The sequence below is a fragment of the Schistocerca nitens genome, chromosome 2, assembly GCF_023898315.1.
Source record: "Schistocerca nitens isolate TAMUIC-IGC-003100 chromosome 2, iqSchNite1.1, whole genome shotgun sequence".
NCBI classification, from domain to species: Eukaryota; Metazoa; Arthropoda; class Insecta; order Orthoptera; family Acrididae; genus Schistocerca; species Schistocerca nitens.
The window spans coordinates 975,911,579-975,930,240 of NC_064615.1; the positions used below are offsets into that span (position 1 = coordinate 975,911,579).

At 45.4% G+C, this 18,662-nt stretch overlaps 1 protein-coding gene and 1 pseudogene across 1 annotated transcript in view; one reads left to right on the forward strand and one right to left on the reverse strand.

Annotated features, from left to right (window-relative positions):
* The window catches only part of LOC126237304 (uncharacterized), a 501,575-nt gene that overhangs the window by 116,229 nt on the left and 366,684 nt on the right, over positions 1-18,662 (reverse strand). The window lies entirely within an intron of this gene.
* Positions 1,581-1,698, forward strand: LOC126237864 (5S ribosomal RNA; annotated as a pseudogene).

Here is an 18,662-nt window from a genome sequence, read left to right on the forward strand (position 1 = left end):
GAGTAGCAACCACAAAAAGGCTGTGCACAAAAAACTCTGTTTGAAGGCAACGTGACAAAATTGTATATGATAGAGGCAGCGACCGGACGAAACTATTTCAAACGCTTAATAATGCACGAACTGCACTTTTTCTCTACAAATGATTGCTATAATTGAAGCAATGTGGCCATCTTCCATTCCACTGAACAATTTCGTTACCGAGCAACACATCTACATGGAAAGGAACCCAGTACTTTGTGATCATCAAATGGTTCAAATGGCTCTGAGCACTATGGGACTCAACTGCTGAGGTCATTAGTCCCCTAGAACTTAGAACTAGTTAAACCTAACTACCCTAAGGACATCACAAACATCCATGCCCGAGGCAGGATTCGAACCTGCGACCGTAGCGGTCTTGCGGTTCCAGACTGCAGCGCCTTTAACCGCACGGCCACTTCGGCCGGCTTTGTGATCATCACCAGCGTACCGTTGTCGTGTTGAACTATTGCGAGCAGCTTGATTTTTGACGATTATATACACTACTGACATTAAAATTGCTACACCAAGAAAAAATGCAGATGGTAAACGGGTATTCATTGGACAGATATATTATACTAGAACTGACATGTGATTACATTTTCACGCAGTTTGGGTGCATAGATCCTGAGAAATCAGTACCCAGAACAACCACCTCTGGCCGTAATAACGGCCTTGATACGCCTGGGCATTGAGTCAGACAGAGCTTGGATGGCGTGTAGTTATTCGAGGTATCACATCTATCAGCAGCATTCTTCTGTAGTTTCCATTCTTTCTTATCTCAAGTGTTTATTATCGACGTTATATTCTGTGTTATTTGAATTGACTTTCTTACTATTGGCAATTTGCATTTTATATCGTCTCTGCTTCAGACATTGTCAATAATTTTTCTGCGTAAATAGCTTATCTCATCTACTACTTTTAATGTCCTGTTAACTAATCTGAGTCTGTCGACATCACATTAAATTCGACATCATTCGGTTACCCTTGTTTTACTTGTGTTAATTTTCCAAGTCATTTTCTGTCTCTCACAGATGTACAATCCGTCAGAAAAAGTCACAATTTTTGCTTTTGCTACGTGAAGTCTTTTTCCAAATTTCTCCTTGATTTTTTTTACTGCATGCTTGATATACAGCTTGAATAGATTTACGGTTGGACTACACCCTGTCTCACTTCCTTCTCAACCACTAGCTTCCCTTTCGTTTTCTTCTACTCTTACAGCTGCAGTCTGTTTTCTGCACGAGTTGTAAACAACCTTTCATTGCCTGGGTTTTATCTCTGATACCTTCAGATTTTCAGATCATATAGTCTGTTCAACGTTGTTAAAAGCTTTCTCTAAAACACAAAGGTTATAAAAGTAGGTCCTTCTTTCTTCAATCTATTTTCTGGGATAAATCGTAGGGTCAGTATTGCATCGCGTATCCTACATTTCTCCAGGTCCCAACTGACATTCCTCATAATCGGTTTCTACCAGTTTCTCCATTCTTCTGTAAATAAGCGGTGTCACTATTGTGCAGCCATGACTTATTAAACTGATAGTTTGAAAATATTCACACTTGTCAGGACTGAACGGCCTTGCCGCAGTGGTAACACCGGTTCCCGTCAGATCACCGAAGATAAGCGCTGTCGGGCTGGGCTAGCACTTGGATGGGTGACCACACGGTCTGCCGAGCGCTGTTGACAACGGGGGCTGCGCCCAGCCCTTGTGAGGCAAACTGAGGAGCTACTTGATTGAGAAGTTGCGGCTCCGGTCTCGGACACTGACATACGGCCGGGAGACCGGTGTGCTGACCACATGCTCCTCCATATCCGCCTTCAAAAAAAATGGTTCAAATGGCTCTGAGCACTATGGGACTTAACATCTATGGTCATCAGTCCCCTAGAACTTAGAACTACTTAAACCTAACCTAAGGACATCACACAACACCCAGTCATCACGAGGCAGAGAAAATCCCTGACCCCGCCGGGAATCGAACCCGGGAACCCGGGCGTGGGAAGCGAGAACGCTACCGCACGAGCACGAGCTGCGGACTGTCCGCATTCAGTGAGGCCTGAAGGCCGAGGATGACACGGCGTCCGGTCGGTGCCTTTGCGCCTTCATGGCCTGTGCGGGAGGAGTTTTGTCAGAACTGGAATAGAAATTATAATATACTTCTTGAAGTCTGTCGATATTTCGCCTGTCTTATATATCTTGTATACCAAGTGGAAAAGTTCTGTCACGACGGTCTCACTCAAGCAGCTCCGTAATCTAGAGGGAACATGGTCTACTTGCTCTTAGGTCAGTGTCGAGAGAAATTCAGCCCATAGCATGTCTCCGGTCTCATCTCCATCTACTTCCTGTTCCCTTTCTGTAATACTGTCTTCAGGTTTTATCACAAAGCGTAAGAAGCTCAAGAAATACAATTATCTTACGTTAAAAACCATAAGCCATAAACCAAACGTCGACCCGTTCTGTCAGTGGATCTTTGATTTCCCATTCGCTGGTGTTGACTGCAAGAGCAAACGCCATCATCTGAATTAGATTAGAATTTTCTCGATGTGACATGAAACATCCAGTGTCATTTGGTTTCAACAAGCGTTCTCCAAGAAATGTTTTTTTTTTTTTTTTTTCGTGGGTAGACATTTCTCATAGGCTGTGCGCCAGGAGTCGGTACATAGTTAAGCACCGCACCCCGCCTGCTAGCTGCGTGTGACTTCACTGCAGCCGGCGGTAGGGGGAGGAAAGCAAGGCGATGCATAACGCCACGCAACAAGAGGTCTGCTTGCCATTAGAATACAATGCGTTGGATGGAGCGAAGCGTTCTGGCGTGTGGCGCGCAGGACTGCGTCGTGGAAGCTGGCAGGCACACCGTGTGTGTACTCTGTACAGGCTCAGCGTCGACGGAGCCGCTCCCGTCTGGTTAACAGCTAGTGGGCTGACAGGATACGCCCGCAGACAATTACGATCGCCGGCGCACTGCAAATGCATTACAATCCATACGAGACGCTGGTCGCAGTGGAAGAAGAGAGCACATGTGTCTCGCGACTCGCGAGGCAAACCTCTGTCGTACGTGCAACACGAGCGTTTCGTTTGTTAACCCTCTTTTTTTTTTTCGAAAAATGTACCAGTGCCCTTCGCGTCAAACCACCGACGTTACTGCAACACAGATGTATCTAGTGGTATACTGAGATACTTCTACTAATGAAGTGCAATGTAGCAGTCACTTCACAGAGTTCAAAGCAACAGTCGGGCGTGGATATCGTGGACTGTGATTGTAGGAAATTGTACCACGCTTTATTTTTTATTTATTTCTTATAGTGATCGTACTGAGGAGTTCACTGACAACAAGCAAGTAAATCTAAAGTTATTATAACGTAGTTTTGAGTGTGTGCTACTGCTGTTATTACTGGTCTCGAAATGAATCCACTAGAGCAATAATTACTTTTGATATAAAATTTTTGCTTGTTATTTACGACTATAATTTGTTTTATGTATTATGTGTTCATGGAAGTTTCGAAATGTGGAATTGTGTCTAGGAAAAATTCGAAATCGCTTTCAAATATGTCTTAGGAAATAATGGATGTCTGGTAATTGTATTTACCAGTGGTTCGAAAGTGAAATCACAACTTTAAAATCATTGATTGTTTACGTTTTGCCAATTTCTTCGTGTATTTTTGCTTATTATGATAATAAAGCTTATTTTGTGAAAAATTTTAAAATTATAATCCAAATTAAAACCATTTCCTTAAAACAACAGAATTTTTCACTTTTTCCCAATTTCTTCTTGTATCCGTTGCTTACTATGACGATGAAAGTCAATTAACCGAAAAATTTTGAAATTCATGACCCCATGAGCCCATGCCGTTGCTCATTTAGTAACACCAGTAATCCCACCACCTATGTCCTTAAAGAATCGGACTCCCATGTATAAAATGCCTGATTATTTAAGAAATAAGTTATTGCGTTAAATATTTCACCGTAAGCATGTAAAACATATTTGAAGAGGTTGTAGGTTTTCACACATCTCAATGTTTATGACGTCTTATCTTCTCAACTATGTGTCGCACAATAATAACAATTTGGAAGTGTACGTGTGTTACGAATAAAGTTAGTGGTAAAGAAGTAATAAATTACAACTAAAGCATCGTGCCTGATGCTGAAGCTGAATAGCGAAAATTTAGTAAGCGTTGAACATTTTTAATTTCATTATCTTGCGTGGGCGAGCGAGGGGCTTGGTGGAGGCTGGTGGCTGGGGGCGGGGGGGAGGAATCAGCGAGATAAAGTTTCAAAAAAATTTGGAATAACGAGTAAAACTTGGAAGTCGCTAAGTAATCTGATTCTCAAACACTGGATGCATTTAGTCTGTGTAATTTGCCCGCCTTGAGCTATCCTGCCTCAACATACTAACGTGTTAAACCTTTTTAAGATTATACCACATAATGTGTGTCTTATGACACCTACTTAATTTTTTAAATTTGTCCACAATTACATGAAAGCTTCAAAGTGAAACATTTATTGTTCCTGGAGGGTCGTAGATAAGTAACCTACAAATGGATTTGGGTGACTGGGGTTAACGAGTGATCCTTTAGCTATTTAGTAGTATAGAACTCTGGCAAAATGGTAATATTTATTGACTTATTTATTTTCAGTTTCATCTTCGCAACGTGGTACTGAGTTCAGTAAATAACAACAAATTTTCATTATTATTGTTGTTATTATTATTTCTTTTGACTCTTCAAGGAGAAAGTAGAACAATTAACTTTAGTCTTCTTGTTCTTCTTATCTTTCCCTAAACTTCTTCATCTTGTCACTATGTGTTGGTCATCTTTCTAGTGTCTGTGCGTTTTCTACAGGAACAGACTTCCTTCTATTAATTGGTTGGGCTTGAACTTACGAAAGTCGATCTTCAAACAGTATGTCGTACGTGTTGTTGCCAAAGGGTCAACAGCGGATTCCTGGAGATCGCTTTAGGTGTCGGCTAGCCACTGTACTTTGGTTTTTCGGGTCTTATTTATGATATCGCAAATTTCGTTATTTAATCGAGTGTCGTCCATTACTGTTACATTCCCAAAAATTTTAGGCGTCTTTTCCTTCAAACTAATCCAATGATTTTTTCGATACATTTGTCATTACTACTGAATTCACATGACCTGTCCTCTAGAACGCAACTCAGGCTGTGCTTTACGGTTATTATTAAGATACATCGGCTATTCATTTGGTTTCCTTCTTTTATAAATAATTAAGTGTTCAGCCCCGATTCCCCACGGCTGTCAACAGTGGACACGGCATGGTCGCAGCCTTGCAGCAGTGAATCCGGTGACCAACACTACTTCACATGCCACCGGGCATTGCCAAGTCTCATTGTCAGGTTGACTCAGAAGAAGCTTTATAACAAATGTGTTATAGGGTCATTAATTTTATACGTTCTGCATTGTGTTACCAAAGAAGTTAATACTTTAAGGCATATGTAGAACATTCCATCAGCTGTTGTATTTTAACTAACAGTTCCGTCCAGTGAACATTCTAGGGAGACAGGTGTCTAGGAGTTTTTGAAGTGCTTTACTACCCATTGAAACAGGTCCTACTACAACTGTTTTCTTCTGTACCGAAACTCTCGGCAAAGTTATAGCCTAGGAACGTGTCTTGTGAAAGAGTTCAATGGATGTAACCGGTATCATAAATTTAAATATTTCATTATAACGGCTGGCGAGGTGTTTTACATATAACTAAGAATGTAATAGGATCCGATCTAAGACGCGTTTAAGAACGAGTTTTAGTTTTCGTGATACACAAATTCTTTTTTTTTTTTTCCTCCTTCAAATTAAGGGAGTGGAAGCCTCTGAAACAGTGTACGTCTGTCGAAAGGACGAAGAGGAAACAAATTCTGTTCGTTAAATTTGAATTTAAGCTAATGCCTCACTACTTCATATCCAATCATAACAAATAAATACTCGTAGAACAACGACACATTGTAAGGATAAGAGTTTAATTTCATTACATTTTCCTTCGGCTCACACAGATGCAACATTCGTTTGCTCTGGAGCGGTACGTAGTTAGTGACTTTCCCTTCCTACATTTTAAAAAGTATTATGAGCTTCTCATAACCTTCGATGATATCACAGTCCAAGTTAATTATTTCTAATTGGTGTACACAACGTTCTGTACACAATTTATTTCGTGGCATAGCAAGACTCATTTGCACGATACTACTAAGAAGAAAATCCGGGAAGCAATAGCGGAGACCAATCGCTGTGTATGTGAAATACTATGACCTACGAGAAACATAAACAATTAAAACAAATAACGACTTTGAGTAATAGGAGATATGTAGGACTATGACACTCCTAAAACTGAACATATGGAGACGAAAAGACGACAACGTGTATAAGTGCATAGTTTGAATCATATTCACAGTGCTGCATCTAAACAAGGCCATTCATATCCCACTGACCACGCCCGACATTAAAACTACAAGACGGTTTTGGAACGCATGCAATTAGCTGTTCCCGTTGCGTCATTCAGACGCGCGGACAAGATGTTTACGAAGTGCGTTCAGCGAATGGTGAGGTGCAAAGCAGTAATCTCTCTTCATTTGTAGATCCTTATTTTTCTCTCTTAGCGCCGTATTAATACACTCCTGGAAATTGAAATAAGAACACCGTGAATTCTCTGTCCCAGGAAGGGGAAACTTTATTGACACATTCCTGGGGTCAGATACATCACATGATCACACTGACAGAACCACAGGCACATAGACACAGGCAACAGAGCATGCACAATGTCGGCACTAGTACAGTGTATATCCACCTTTCGCAGCAATGCAGGCTGCTATTCTCCCATGGAGACGATCGTAGAGATGCTGGATGTAGTCCTGTGGAACGGCTTGCCATGCCATTTCCACCTGGCGCCTCAGTTGGACCAGCGTTCGTGCTGGACGTGCAGACCGCGTGAGACGACGCTTCATCCAGTCCCAAACATTCTCAATGGGGGACAGATCCGGAGATCTTGCTGGCCAGGGTAGTTCACTTACACCTTCTAAGCACGTTGGGTGGCACGGGATACATGCGGACGTGCATTTTCCTGTTGGAACAGCAAGTTCCCTTGCCGGTCTAGGAATGGTCGAACGATGGGTTCGATGACGGTTTGGATGTACCGTGCACTATTCAGTGTCCCCTCGACGATCACCAGTGGTGTACGGCCAGTGTAGGAGATCGCTCCCCACACCATGATGCCGGGTGTTGGCCCTGTGTGCCTCGGTCGTATGCAGTCCTGATTGTGGCGCTCACCTGCACGGCGCCAAACACGCATACGACCATCATTGGCACCAAGGCAGAAGCGACTCCCATCGCTGAAGACGACACGTCTCCATTCGTCTCTCCACTCACGCCTGTCGCGACACCACTGGATGCGGGCTGCACGATGTTGGGGCGTGAGCGGAAGACGGCCTAACGGTGTGCGGGACCGTAGCCCAGCTTCATGGAGACGGTTGCGAATGGTCCTCGCCGATACCCCAGGAGCAACAGTGTCCCTAATTTGCTGGGAAGTGGCGGTGCGGTCCCCTACGGCACTGCGTAGGATCCTACGGTCTTGGCGCGCATCCGTGCGTCGCTGCGGTCCGGTCCCAGGTCGACGGGCACGTGCACCTTCCGCCGACCACTGGCGACAACATCGATGTACTGTGGAGACCTCACGCCCCACGTGTTGAGCAATTCGGCGGTACGTCCACCCGGCCTCCCGCATGCCCACTATACGCCCTCGCTCAAAGTCCGTCAACTGCACATACGGTTCACGTCCACGCTGTCGCGGCATGCTACCAGTGTTAAAGACTGCGATGGAGCTCCGTATGCCACGGCAAACTGGCTGACACTGACGGCGGCGGTGCACAAATGCTGCGCAGCTAGCGCCATTCGACGGCCAACCCCGCGGTTCCTGGTGTGTCCGCTGTGCCGTGCGTGTGATCATTGCTTGTACAGCCCTCTCGCAGTGTCCGGAGCAAGTATGGTGGGTCTGACACACCGGTGTCAATGTGTTCTTTTTTCCATTTCCAGGAGTGTATGAGACGGTCGTATTTCAGGGGTTCGAAGTCAGCAACGGCACTTTTGGAGTCATCTAGCAGGATTAAAAACTATTTTCCAACAAGAATATGTCTTGCATGATAAAACTCTCTCTTCAGAGCGATGTTTATATGAAACTAATCGTTTGCTAATACTGCGGCTGTTACTTACGGTCGTGTTTGTGCACCGGAATTTTTTTCCCGTGCATCATCCACGCACTCGATGAAGACGTTGGCTATAAAGCTGTTTAGAGATTACTGATAGCAAGATTGTTACTGTTAACACAGGATGGGCCCTTAACCCTATGTGAATATTCATTGTCTTCTCAGTTCGCTACAGACGAAGAATGCTATCGTTTAACTTTAAAATGCACTGATTCTTTTATATTGCGGCAAACTTCGACACTTCGAGGCTTTGTAAAGGGTGTTTTGAAGAACAAATTGAGAGTACAAAAACGTGTCCGGAAACGTCATCCGACGACACTACAGAACGTCGGACTTACAGGCGCCGGCGCTTGCCACTAGGCCACTCCTTCGGCAGTGACTTCGTACGTAGGTGTAGCCGTAGGCGTAAGTCTCGATGTTGCTTCTTGTTCAGTGATGGCTATTGATGGCCACGATCGCCAGTGGGGAAGACAGAGCTAGCTGCTGGGTGGACTGGCCTTGTCTCCTATGAATCTGATGCTCTGTTGCCTTGGTGGATGATGGTTGTGTACACGGGTTTCTATCTGCAATATATTTTTCTCCTGTTTATCGAGAAACGTTGAAGAAAAATAAACTGCGAATGGAAACCCGTATCCGAACCATCATCCAGCGAGGGAACAGAGCATCACGTTGATTGGAGACCAGGGCCCTTCTAGGAGGCAGTGATCCCCATCTTCTCCACTGACGATCGTGGCAATCAGTTGCGATCACTGAATAACAAACAACAGTTCGAGGCGTTCCACCTGCGATACGTCAGCATACAAAGGCATGTTTACTGCCGAAGGGGTGGCCTTGTGCCAGGCGTTAGCTCCTGTAACTTCGACGCTCTGTGGCACCGTTAGATGACGTTTCCGGACATGGGTTCGTATCCCCGATTTCTGCCTCAACACACGATCTACAACCCCTCGAAGTTTGTCGAGACATTTCTGGGATACCTTGCATATTTACATCACCACAGGAAAGAAACTAATACCATAACACAGCACTGGACTGGTAACGGTAGCATCGTGGTGCAATATATGCGCTAAGAGCTATCATCCAAACGACCTGTTCATATAACTAAATTCGCAGTGCGCTAACGCGTGAGTTGAGAAGATGAGCCAGATTCCGATTGAATCCGTGTGGTGGATTATCCACTGTCGTGTTACTACAAAGGCCAGCGGTTTTCCGAGCTCGTTTAGGTAAATGCTCTGCCTCATAAAATACAAGACATAAACAATTAAAGGACTTTAATACTCAGAGCAAAATTTACACGATACGCCTTACATTAACTGACGACCTACCGAATGAAAAATCATGAAAACAGCATACCCTGTTCCATCAGATAATCAAAAGGAGAGAGAGGTAGAGGTAGATAATGAGAGAGAGAGAGAGAGAGAGAGAGAGAGAGAGAGAGAGAGAGAGAGAGAGAGAAAGGTGGAAGGGAGGAAGGGATCTCTAAAAGCCAAGCATCTGCCTCAGTCCGTCCATACAGACCGTCTAACCAGCTCTGCTATTGGACTGAAGAATTATTTACAATTGGATGTATGTTCGACTTAAGGACAGAAACTCTTGGATGTGAGGGAAACCATTCTACGGTCGTTTTATACCGCCATTACTGTTTCAAGACAGATATAATGGGTAACGTCAACGGCGGAATGAGGCTGTTCATGGATGATGCTGTTGCAGAGGGTGTGTCATAATTAATGGTGTAGACGCATGTAGTTTAAAGTAAATGATACCGCAAGCAAAATGGCTCTGTACAGTTTCATCCATCGAATGTATCAAGCTTGTAACAAGACATCGCTATGCGTTGTATGAATATATGTTCCGTGGACATTACCAATGTATATAAGTGGAATTTTGCTTTTATAAGCACTTTTAGTGTACGTCTGGTGTGAAAATGAACGTCTATCTTCGAAACTAATCACTATAACAAATTACACACAGCTACGCTAGAAATTTAGATGAATAACTAACAAATCTAAGTTTCTGGTCCTGCACACATATTAAATGTATTTTGCATAATTTCGCAAAACGCGAAGGGAAAAGGCGATTGGGAATCCGAAATTACGCAAAGTACATTTAACGTGTGTGCAGTGCAGTGCTCTCGGAACGAGAAAGAAGAAGGATCAGTCACAACAAAACGTGACAGGCTATCAGTGTAGGACAACATACAGATTATCCTACAAAACTATATAGTGTAAAATCAAGTTGTTCAATAAACAGAACCCACTTATGATTACAAAGAGGTGCTGAAACATGTTTAGGTACCAAGAAAAAACTGTGTTTTGCGTAAAAGATGGAACCTATATCCAATAATTTTAAATGCAAACGTGGAAAAAAATACAAAGGCTGAAAATGCAAACGACGACTATATCCTCACTCAATTAGACGGTCCACCGTTTCAGAATATTGGGGAATCTAGTACGAAACTGATCGCACACATAACGAAAGCGAGTGTCATGAGGTAACGCCCAATATGTATGCAACACACCCAACGTGCAAGTAATGCGAGCATGATATTAAGGGGAGGTTTCCTATCTTTGGTTCAAAAAACAGATTTTTTTTAAAAAAATTGCATATTTGGATCCATAAAAGTGGTTATAATGCACCTCTCACACGGTTTTTAGGAATACGGAACAGAAATGTTTGCTATTCGCAGCTGAACAACAAAATGCACCTGCCTGAAATCGTCCTTTCTCACGCACCAGTTTTTTTCTTTCAGAGGGTAAGTTATTGTACTGGTGCTTGGGAGGAAACAAACAAAATCCAAATGAAAGTTTGAACGCGTGTTTTTGGAATTTAGCGCCCAAGCATTTGCATTCTGGTGCGAAGACTGTGGAGATTGCGAATTTCCTGGCAGCGAGCAGATTCAACGAAGGGTATTCAGCAATTCGGAAGACCGTGACAACGATGTACGTCACCCTGAGACTCTATTCCATGCACTTCTCCAAGCATTCGGACGACCACCGGATTCGAGCGGCCGAAAACCGCTTGTCACCGGCCGTACGAGCGGCTCTGGAGCAGCGCAGGATGGCCCAGATCGAGCAGAACGCCCTCTGTGAGGAAGAGGAAGGACTAGTTTATGGACCCGGAATAGCAGATTGAATGTATGTTGCGTAATATTGCATTTATATGCAGTCAAAACTTCAAACGCATTTTTCTCGAAATGACTTTTTTTTTTTTATTGCGCAGTGTGTTAACTTGAAATCTGCTGAACCGATTGGCATTATTCTTTGTTTCCGACGAAGCTAACTAAATTTTCTAGGAGTTGTACCACTTTTATATTTACTTGGCCGACGAAAAATCGACGAGAAAAACCCTAATTGTTTTTCAAATGGCCGCCATTTTGTTTCCTATCGTACAACTAACTTAAGCGAGGTACAACTCCTAAAAAATCTTTATACTTCGCTAACATTAACTGAATTTTGAATTCAGACGAACCGGCTGACCTGTGACATACCGCGCGTGGAGATCTACATCGAAATTTTGTTTCGTTCCGACGGCACTTCCGCCTTTGCTCTTCGACATTTCCGGTCGAAAAAATTCCAGTTTCTAGAGGAAATATCAATAAATACACTACTGGCCATTAAAATTGCTGTAGCAAGAAAAAATGCAGATGATAAACGGTTATTCACTGGACAAATATATTATACTAGAACTGACATGTGCTTACATTTTCAAGCAATTTGGGTTCATAGATCCTGAGAAATCAGTACGCAGAACAACCATCTCTGGCCGTAATAACGGCCTTGATACGCCTGGTCATTGTGTCAAACAGAGCTTGGATGGCGTGTACAGGTACCGTTGCGCATGCAGCTTCAACACGATGCCACAATTCATCAAGAGTATGACTGGCGTATTGTGACGAGCCAGTTGCTCGGCCACCGTTGACCAGACGTTTTCAGTTGGTGACAGATCTGGAGAATGTGCTGGCCAGGGCAGCAGTCGTACATTTTCGGTATCCAGAAAGGCCCGTACAGGACCCGCAACATGCGGTCGTGCATTATCCTGCTAAAATGTAGGGTTTCGCAGGGATCGAATGAAGGGTAGAGCCATGGGTCGTAACACATCTGAAATGTAACGTCCACTGTTCAAAGTCCCGTCAATACGAACAAGAGGTGACCGAGACGTGTAACCAATGACACCTGATACCGTCACGCCGGGTGATACACCAGTATGGCGATGACGAATACACGCTTCCACTGTGCGTTCACCGCGATGTCGCCAAACACGGATGCGACGATCATGACGCTGTAAACAGAACATGGATTCAACCGAAAATACACTCCTGGAAATGGAAAAAAGAACACATTGACACCGGTGTGTCAGACCCACCATACTTGCTCCGGACACTGCGAGAGGGCTGTACAAGCAATGATCACACGCACGGCACAGCGGACACACCAGGAACCGCGGTGTTGGCCGTCGAATGGCGCTAGCTGCGCAGCATTTGTGCACCGCCGCCGTCTGTGTCAGCCAGTTTGCCGTGGCATACGGAGCTCCATCGCAGTCTTTAACACTGGTAGCATGCCGCGACAGCGTGGACGTGAACCGTATGTGCAGTTGACGGACTTTGAGCGAGGGCGTATAGTGGGCATGCGGGAGGCCGGGTGGACGTACCGCCGAATTGCTCAACACGTGGGGCGTGAGGTCTCCACAGTACATCGATGTTGTCGCCAGTGGTCGGCGGAAGGTGCACGTGCCCGTCGACCTGGGACCGGACCGCAGCGACGCACGGATGCACGCCAAGACCGTAGGATCCTACGCAGTGCCGTAGGGGACCGCACCGCCACTTCCCAGCAAATGAGGGACACTGTTGCTCCTGGGGTATCGGCGAGGACCATTCGCAACCGTCTCCATGAAGCTGGGCTACGGTCCCGCACACCGTTAGGCCGTCTTCCGCTCACGCCCCAACATCGTGCAGCCCGCCTCCAGTGGTGTCGCGACAGGCGTGAATGGAGGGACGAATGGAGACGTGTCGTCTTCAGCGATGAGAGTCGCTTCTGCCTTGGTGCCAATGATGGTCGTATGCGTGTTAGGCGCCGTGCAGGTGAGCGCCACAATCAGGACTGCATACGACCGAGGCACACAGGGCCAACACCCGGCATCATGGTGTGGGGAGCGATCTCCTACACTGGCCGTACACCACTGGTGATCGTCGAGGGGACACTGAATAGTGCACGGTACATCCAAACCGTCATCGAACCCATCGTTCTACCATTCCTAGACCGGCAAGGGAACTTGCTGTTCCAACAGGACAATGCACGTCCGCATGTATCCCGTGCCACCCAACGTGCTCTAGAAGGTGTAAGTCAACTACCCTGGCCAGCAAGATCTCCGGATCTGTCCCCCATTGAGCATGTTTGGGACTGGATGAAGCGTCGTCTCACGCGGTCTGCACGTCCAGCACGAACGCTGGTCCAACTGAGGCGCCAGGTGGAAATGGCATGGCAAGCCGTTCCACAGGACTACATCCAGCATCTCTACGATCGTCTCCATGGGAGAATAGCAGCCTGCATTGCTGCGAAAGGTGGATATACACTGTACTAGTGCCGACATTGTGCATGCTCTGTTGCCTGTGTCTATGTGTCTGTTGCTCTGTCAGTGTGATCATGTGATGTATCTGACCCCAGGAATGTGTCAATAAAGTTTCCCCTTCCTGGGACAATGAATTCACGGTATTCTTATTTCAATTTCCAGGAGTGTATGACGTTTTACCATTCGTGCTCCCAGGTTCGTCGTTGAGTACACCATCGCAGGCACTCCTGTCTGTGATGCAGCGTCAAGGATAACCGCAGTCTTGGTCTCCGAGCTGATAGTCCATGCTGCTGCAAACGTCGTCGAACTGTTGGTGCAAATGGTTGTTGTCTTGCAAACGTCCCCATCTGTTGATTCAGGGATCGAGACATGTCTGCACGATCCGTTACAGCCATGCGGATAAGATGCGTGTCATCTCGGCTGCTAGTGATACGAGTCCGTTGTGATCCAGCACGGCGTTCCGTATTACCCTCCTGAACCCACCGATTCCATATTCTGCAAACAGTCATTGGATCTCGACCAACGCGAGCAGCAATGTCGCGATACGATAAACCGCAATCGCGTTAGGCTACAGTCCGACCTTTATCAAAGACGGAAACGTGATGGTACGCATTTCTCCTCTTTACACGAGGCATCACAACAACATTTCACCAGGCAACGCCGGTCAACTGCTGTTTGTGTATGAGAAATGGGTTGGAAACTTTCCCCATGTCAGCACGTTGTAGGTGTCGCCACCGGCGCCAACCTTGTGTGAATGATCTAAAAGGCTAATCATTTGCATAAGACAGCATCTTCTTCCTGTCGGTTAAATTTCGCGTCTGTAGAACGTCATCTTCGTGGTGTAGCAATTGTAATGGCCAGTAGTGTATTTTGAGCAAATTTGACATTGATATCTATAACCGTATCCCGAGAAAAAAATCCTCAAAGAACATGCTTTTTTCGGGCCAAAGATAGTAAACCTCAACTTAACTGACTAAATCTACTGGGAAAGCTACATCAGCCTACGCTTATTTATGGAAATCTACGTAGCCACCGGTAGTTTTACAACTCTAGTGGAACTACGAACTGAAAGGCGTGAGACACCTATTTTACAACAGTTGCTGCGCGGTGCTCGTGCCTGGATACAATAGTGGTTATTAGGAGCAACAAGTGCGCAGTTTACGGCAGGCAGGCCGGCCGGAGTGTCCGAGGCAGCGGCGGCGGTGGCAGCGGTCCGCGGAGGTGAAGGCCGCCACAGCGCGCCGGGCTGTGGTGCGGCGTGGGGCACCAAGGCTGGTCCGGCAGCGCAGGGCGTGGCCGCCGGAAACGGCGAGCCGCCGGTCACGTGACGCGCACCAAGGACGCCGCCGAGCGCGCGCGCGCGCACGCGCAGGCAAGCACGCACGCATCGACGCACGCACTCGCGCGCGGAATGGAATCGTCTTTGCGGTAGGCGGGGTCCTTGGCTCCTCCCCTGGCGCCACCGAGCGGCCATCCCCGGCCGGCGAGTGAACGTCCTCCACTGGCCTTCACAGCTATAAGCCAGCGGGTGCTCTTAGGCAACGGCTTAATGCCCGACGCCGGTCACGATGCCGCAGTTGCGCAAGCCGTCTAGCTCGTCGCTAATCGGCTGTTGCGAGCTTCAAGTGTCTGGGCTCGTTTCTGGTGGGGAGCTGCCAACGAGCGTGAGAAACTGCGTGACGAACGTGTAGGTGTTGAGCATTATTTCCCACTCGGGATGACTTAAGCGTAACTGTGCTTCCCCGTTTTTATGATACCAAGACCATTCAGGAACTAAGTCTCCCTACTTTTTCTAACAAAGAAACAGCTATACGAAAAACTTTACTAACAACACATACAGCAATGCTTGAGCTATATGTCGACATAATCACTACCAGACCACAGACACTTGTCACCTTTTGTGTTCCTTTTATAATGTAACAGATCAAGAACCACGAATATATATGTATGTATGTATATTCCACATATACTTCTAAAACACTGGATTGTTTTCAACTAAGTTTGGTACACACACCCTTGTCTAAAGAAAAGCGCTGTGGGTGGAAGCTACCCCAGCGGTAGGGGTGGGGGTGTGAGGGTACTGTAACTCACGAAGTGCGAATTCTGAAGACTAATTATTCAGTATTTGAGAACGAGAACACTTAAAGATATGCAACAAACTTTACCCATAATTTCAAACCTGTATGAAACATTTTCTATCCGAAAATCTCCACAAAATGATGAACGAAAAGAAATTTATCGCTTACTACGCTACTAGAAACGGTATGTCATTGTATGACACGCAGTTCAGGAGATGTGACATTATAAAAATGGCCGCATCATCGACGATTTCTGAATTTATTACTTCTGTAACAGTAAGCCTGTTTGCAACACATTTCACAGGCAGTAGCCACATATACCACTGGACGTACCTGAAAAACATCACATATTGTTTAGGAAATACGACATCATAGACTGGGAGCAGAGTGAAAATACAGGTGAAATACGTGTAAAAATATGTGTGACATATGTTAAATGCATGTGAAATACTGTATATTTGACATGTGTATACACGGGAAAAGCCGTGGGTAAAAAGCTCATCCTAAACCGCTGGGACAATTTCAATCATATTTGGTACACTTATTAGTTACGATCTGGAAAGAAATACTATGGGGTTAAGAACTACCAGACTTCTATTCTAATGGGGGTGATGAGGCGCAGAGAGAAGGAGGGGGGTGGCGAAGAGAAGATGGACAGACAGAGAGGAGGACGGAAGATATCAACAGAAAATGGGGGATGGAGGAGGTGGACAGAGAGAGAGAGACACAGAGAGGGAGAGAGAGAGACAGAGAGAGACATAGAGAGAGAGAGGGGTGGAGGAGGTGGGCAGATAGAGCCGGAAGGAGAGTATGTACTAACAGAAGATTGGAATAAATACATATCAGGCCATTCTTTTTGTAAACAACTGTTTAACAATGGCTAACACTGTAGGGCGGGGAAAAAGGGCAGTAAAAAACTGTTTATAAAAGAATGTAAGAGTCTAAACGGAAATGACACAAATACAGGCAAGAAGAACCTCAATTGATGAACAGTTTGTAATATTGATTGTTAAAACGCTCGAGATGCGAGCTTTGGCTTAGAAAACATGTTAAGTTTTTAAATCTTGCCACGAGGACTGCAGTTGTATTTTCTGTTGTGCGTATTGTGTGCTTATAAAATTTCGCCAATGCTATTTGCAATTGTAAGTCAATTAAAAGTTATCTTCAACGACCTTTGTACCTGTTGACATTGTTAAAAGAATATAGCGTATACTCTTCAGCAGCTGCGTCGGCACAGGAGGTGTTGATTAGCTTCGTTTTGGCTGACATCTGTCACACTCTGTGGAAGTTAATTCTGTGAAAATATATTTAAAAAGATAGATTTGATAAATGTGCAAGTGAACTTATACGTGCTTTTCAAGTTTTATTTAAAGATTTTCCATACACTTATCTGAAACTGGATGCCGTATTATTCCAATAGGAAGAACTTCTGACTTTCTGTAGCGAACGGACATCAACGATAGCATTTCTCAACGACTGAACGAACAGATCTAAGTACTGTTGATTATGATGTGACATTTCTTGTTCTCAAGAAAGACTTGGAAATAAGCTTTGTCTCTTACCTGTAGCACATGCAAATTAATAATCTGAAACGACTGCACTTCACTGGAATTTATGGTGACATCAATATTTTGAGCAGGAATGTTATACGGATCCAGCCCCCTCATGTCGTGTCCTGCCCGAAAATGAAGATGCGTTGTGTTCTTGCTCTGTGAGCTTACCATCAATACAACAGTTCACGTGGACTTATTGGAATTTTACGTTGCACATCAGTTACCGGTATTTCAACCATTAGTAATGTTTCAACAAGATGTACTGTTACACAGGGGGCTTTTTTTTGACAGTTCTTGGATGAGATCTTTCCGGACACGCGGCTCGGTATAGGCAGTCCAAGTATTTAGCTATGTTAAGTATTAAGTGTTCAGTTCATTATCTGCTAATTTGCAAACTTTTATTGCATGAATATGAGACGCTGTAGAGGCGGTGAAGGAATGAATGTTATCCCAGAGACGGAGAGAAACTGAATATCGCCGAGATATTCGATTGGTAAGGAGCACGTGTGGAAGTATATCCATACAAACTTTCTGAGTTAAGGTACCATTTGCAACAAACCGCATAGCCGTGCATAGCATAGTTCCTTAAAACTTTTTTATTCAGTGAAACGCCCCGTATCGTTTAACTTGTTCTGCTAAAACATCGAAAAAATTAGCTCGTCATTGGTCAGTTACGTGGAACATGACGCAGGGGGATTTTCCTAAGCAGCCGCGGCAGTCGCTCGAGACACTAGGGCTGTAAGGAAACTCCGTTGAGCGTCGTATCCACACAGACGTCCTCGGCCGTTCTAGGACTTCCCTGTCCATTAACTGCCCCAGAAGCAACATGTATCTTTCGTTTGCGCACAACGCGTCCGTCATCTCGAAGCTTGCATGTGGAGTGTCCACCTGCTCGTTGCCTCTAAAGCTCCACGTGGGCGCAGCTAAGGAGAGCACTATTACAAAAACTGCGCAGCAGTAGTGGTATCCAAAGGAGGTCCCGCCACATCCTACGTGCTCGAAATCAGAGAACACAAAACAAAGTGCCAATACTACCACTCTCTCGGGCCGAGTGTAAGAACGGCGATAAATCTTAAATGAAAAGCAGGCAGTAATTTCGTATAGGCTTACAATGTTCCGCACGCAGCTAACGAGAGCTGTCACTAATTAGCAGCCTCCAATCGCGAGACGTGGCGTGTGCACACGTGCTCAGCCGTTTGCGCAAAGGTCGGCTACAGGAAATCTGCTGCAGAGCCTGCTTCGAGCCCTGTCGCAAC